The sequence below is a fragment of the Lactuca serriola genome, chromosome 7, assembly GCF_051521515.1.
Source record: "Lactuca serriola cultivar US96UC23 chromosome 7, Lser_US96UC23_V15, whole genome shotgun sequence".
Taxonomy (NCBI): Eukaryota; Viridiplantae; Streptophyta; class Magnoliopsida; order Asterales; family Asteraceae; genus Lactuca; species Lactuca serriola.
The window spans coordinates 206,055,296-206,060,585 of record NC_136414.1 but is presented as its reverse complement, the minus strand read 5'-3'; positions in this window follow the sequence as shown (position 1 = coordinate 206,060,585).

Below are 5,290 nucleotides of genomic sequence, written 5' to 3'. Positions count from 1 at the left end.
CAAACTTAGTGGTCATCTAGCGGATTGAGTCACCCATCTCCAGAAATAATAAATATCAGTTAGATTGTTGGGAAAATTAGGGTTTGTAGTGGAGATCTGGATACCAACTTGGATTGTGATATCACTTTCCGAACTGATATTTCTACCCTATGCCTGGGTTACAAGAAATTCAGCCTAATATAATCCAAGTGTACACTTATGATTCTAGGCACATAAATCGTAAGCCAATATGCTAGAGGATTCTGTGAAAGTGTGATAAAACGAGAGCTTAAGATTGTCACCCTCTTCTATAGAGGAAGAGTTGTTTATATTTTAAACAAGATTAGGGTTTCATTAGGGTTGGGCCATCATTAGTTGCTTTGGAAGCAGGTAATGTCAATCCGGATTTAATGAGGATTTAGGGTTACCAAAACTAACGAGTTTCATTAGTTTTACCATAATCACCCTCAAGAAATTGAATTTTCTACTATGTTCCCATATGTAAAATTCGGTACCATAATCACCCTCAAGATTAGGGTTTCATTAGGGTTGGGCCATCATTATCGAGACCCCAACCAGGGGCTCTGCCCCATGGACCCTGCTAGGGGAGCTGCCCCTAGACCCCGCCAAAGGGACACTGCCCCTTTGGAAACCCCGGACCTAGGGGTGCTGCCCCGGACCCCCGACTAGTTGTCAAACCGGCTTCTAATTCGATCTTATACATGCGTTCACTCCGCATGTGACAACCCGAAATTCCATTTGTACAAACATCATCTATTCAATAGAAGCTAGTTCAGTTTCAGTGATTTTCAAGCTTTTCCGAACAAGTTTGTGTACATTAGGGTTTATGTCTTAGATGATATCAGGAGAGTGGATACTCTTGGTTTTGTGAAACTTGGGCATTTCAAGTTTCATACTGTTGCAGTCCAATATCAGGAATGAAAATATTTTCTGCCAAAATATTCCAGGACTATAAATAGTTTTCTGAATTAAATTAATTCATTATTCACAATTCCAAATAGAGAAAAGCCATATTCTCTCTGACGGATCTTCGGGTTTTCATCCCAGATTGTGAGTCTACTTTTCTATACGTGTTTCAATACTTGCTTAATGCTTATTAGCATCAATTTCATGTCTAGATATCAAGATCCGGGAGTTTACCGCCCAAGAACGTTCTTGGGGAGTAAACTCCAAAATGGAACATTATGGCTCCCTAGTCCCGGTTCCTTGTTAGACAACTTGTTTAGGAGTTAGGATATGATCTTTATAGGCCAAAATGCATCCAAGAAACACAAGTTGTAGGAGTTTACGGCCAAGGAACTCCCTTGGGCCGTAAACCCCTTTTCAAGGGCTTAAATGCCCTAAAATCTTCCCCAAATGCTTAAGGACTTTAACTACTAGTACTTGTGCTTGTTTAGAACACCAAAAGCTCATCAAAATCACAAGTTAGTAGGAGTTTACGGCCAAGAACCCCTCTTGGGCCGTAAACCCCTTTTTGTGGGACAAAAATCATTCCAAGCACACCTAAGGCCTTTAGACAATTTACCTTGCACCTATGGGACTAGAATGGAGAGTAGAACACATCTAAACCACTCCTTGAAAGGAGTTTACGGCCAAGGAACATGACTTGGGCCGTAAACTCCAAGTGAAGGCACCAAAGTGTGCCTCTTGCCCCCATTAGCCTTAGATAAATTCATGGAAGCCATCCTTGATGTTTAAGGGCCTCAAAACAATTAAATTCCAAGAGTTTACGGCCGTAAACTCTAGGATGAAGGACCTTAGGCTGTAAACTCCCATATGGAGTGTTCTAAAGCCTTAAACTACTTCATGTGTTATTCCAATAAAGCTAGGAGTGTTCTAGGATCAAGATAGCACCACAAAACACCCAAAAACACCATTTGAGGAGTTCACGGCCATAAACCCATGAGTTTACGGCCGTAAACTCCAAGGTGTGGGGTTTGTTGGGTGGTGAACTCCTATACAAGGCCCTTTGATGTTTCAAACCCTTTTGCCTTGTCCCGTAGCAACTTAGATGCAACCATTTGAACCTTAAACACTCATAAAAGTGTTTAAATGTTTTTCTAAGTGTCTTAACTTATTTATTAAGTTATTATTTGTCTAATTAGTTATATATATGCTTATTATATGATAACTAGGCTCGTGCGTGTAAACCAGTCTCCGTTTGCCATCTAGCACGGTGTCCGACACTGCAATTCAGACGACTCACCACAAGTGAGTTCATACCCCTTGAATCAACCTTTGAAATGATTTTAAATGTTTTATAACACTTTATGGGGGGGGGGGGGGAATACAAGTCAAATACTTATAAGTTATTACTTCAATCACATGTGATTGTGTTTAATCACATGTGATTAATAACTAGGAAAACAACGATTTTCACACTGTTCAAACTGTTTATCAAAATGCCTTACTTTGAAATATTTTACAACTGTTTTACTATCCAAACTTACTTATAGACTGTGATTCAATCAAATGCTTCTTATACTTAAATTGTTTTATCAACTTATGCTTTCAAAATGATTTATAGATCGACATCAAATCAATCTTCTCTTGAAATTATATTTATGCTTCAAAATGTTTTATGAAAACTTATTTATGCTTTATATATACAATTGCATGCCCATATATGTATAGATATATAAATAATGTTCAAAAGGCTTAGGAATGCCATCCGCCCTATTTCCTTTTCCTCGATTTGGATGTGGTCTGGTGGGATTTCGGGTGACCATCCGAAGGTCATTTCCATATTACTTATATATCATATATACATGTATAGACATAAAAGTACTTCCATATTCATATTCTTCAGTACATCATTAGCTGGTTACCATCGGGGTAACGCAGGACAATACATATACAGATATACTAGAAACAATACATATACAGATATACTAGAAACAATACATATACAGATATACTAGAAACAATACATATACAGATATACTAGAAACAATACATATACAAATATACGAGAAACAATACATATACAGATATACGAGAAACAATACATATACAGATATACGAGAAACAATACATATACATAAATACGTAATAATTGTGATCCACTGTATCGGGCATGCCTTAAATGTCATGGCCCGAGTTGTAGCCAAAATTCTCTTGGAGGGAGAGCGTGAGTTTGCGTATAGATCTATACTGGATTGACTATCCTACACCTTGCTGCTAGCTACAGCCGGACCTGCAGGTCTGCGGGTGCCAAACGTCATTTCTTTTATTACGACCATTCATTATGTCGTTGTTACCAGTCGATAGCATGGTGCAATTTATCACATTATGCCTTAATATAAATCCGGTTTAAGGTAGTAGTATTTAGTACAGCAGTAGTCTTAATATACAAAGCTACAGTACTACAATGATTTACCCATTACATAATTTAGTGATAATCTCACTTAAGCATTAATGTACAAACTATATTTTAACAAATGATAGTTATATTTGGGTAATCACACACTTTACAACAGAAAAGTTTACAAAACAGTTTAGCCTTGGTAGAAGGTTACTTTTTATAGAAAATATAGGATTTTCTGAGAGATTCAGACTTTTACAAACACTTTCAAACATTTGCTTACATTTTTACAAATTATACATTGAGACAGATTCAAACGTTTTTACAAGAAACATTGACACTAAAATACTTATGAACTCACCAGCTTAATGCTGATAAACTCTTTCAAAATAACTTGTATTCTCAGGTCATCCGTATACAGGTACCGAGGCCAGCTTTTGAGAAGATGGAGTGCTTTCAAGACTCATCTCATATTATTTTGTGTTTCATTATTTTTGGTGTCTATAACTGAACAGAACACTTGTATTAAAATTATATATTTAATGCAATGGATGATGTTGTTTGCTTATTTATATTTACTGTGTTGTGATACTATACATGACGTCCTCCGTCCCAGAACGTTTCCGCCGTTCTTGGTTTTGGGGTGTGACAGATTGGTATCAGAGCATTGTTTATAGTGAATCAAGTATATCAACCCATAAAAGATATACTAATCTATAAACCCAAAAAGGGACTAAAACACTCTGACCAAGAGTCTATACTTTAAATAATAAAATGTTTAATTAAGTATACTAGTCTGCATTCATACTAAAATCAGTGTCACAATGACTAGAACAAAAGTATTACGATTGTTGAATATCACAAGTGAGCTCGGGGATGTATGGTCAGTCCTTGGAATGGCATAGCCTGATCAACTATGCTGGTCCTAGGAGTGATTAGCATATGACCTAGAATGGTTGTGATATGTTAACAAGTCTAAAAACTTACCAACAATACCACAAGAAGATCAGTAGAACTTAGAACTTAAAATACTATCGGAGTATTTTGTGCTATTAGTTACACGTATACTACATTCTTATACCTCTCTTCTCGCGTAGATCTAAATGGTTGGATTTCATCATGGCGACCCGTACTTTCCCAATGAAGGCAATGCCGGGTGGATCGATGAAGAGCCCGAAGATGATCATCCAATCCCTTTGGATGATCACCTCGCAGAAGGTTTTTCAGATGGATCTGACTCCGAGCCTGAAGTCAACAACCTACCGCTAGTAGGTCAAGCCCCGAACAACAACCCTCGACCAACGTTTCCAGGTCCTACACCCATGTGGGCAAACAATCTGAATCGCTGGAGTGATGAGCAGGGTCAGCCCTTACCATACTTTGGGGACCAAACCTTCTACAATGTTAGCAATGGTGGATCTGCTGATAGAGCTCTGCCGGTAATCATCCGCAGAATAGCTCGTAATGTCGAGCAGGGTCGAGCAGCCATCGACCGGGTCATGGAGATTGATGCCAATTCAGGTGTCAATACAGTCCACATTCGCCGTCTCGAAGAGGAAATGGAACGGACCCGGAGAACCAACGAAACTCTACAACAACAGCTGGCTGCCTCCCGAGCTGAGGTCGTGGAACTTAGAGCTCGTCAGAGAGCTCTGGACCGACACCTTCAAGAGGTGTTTCGCCAAGTGTCCGACCTCAGGGATCGCCCGAGAAATTCCCATCGCCATTAGATGATGTCTAGTACATCTCTGTCTTTTGATTTAGGATAGCCTTGAACTTATGTGCTCTAAGTAGCACTTGTCTGTAACATATTCCTAACTTTCGGTACTCTAATTAGGAATCTAGGACTGTCAGTATTGTCCTTATGGTATGATGTAAGACCTACTGTTAGGTCGATTTTCCTTGAACTTATTACATCAGTAATACCCGTACTATTGAAATCTATCTAAATTGTGGGAAAATTTTGTACACTTGTGTATTCCTACT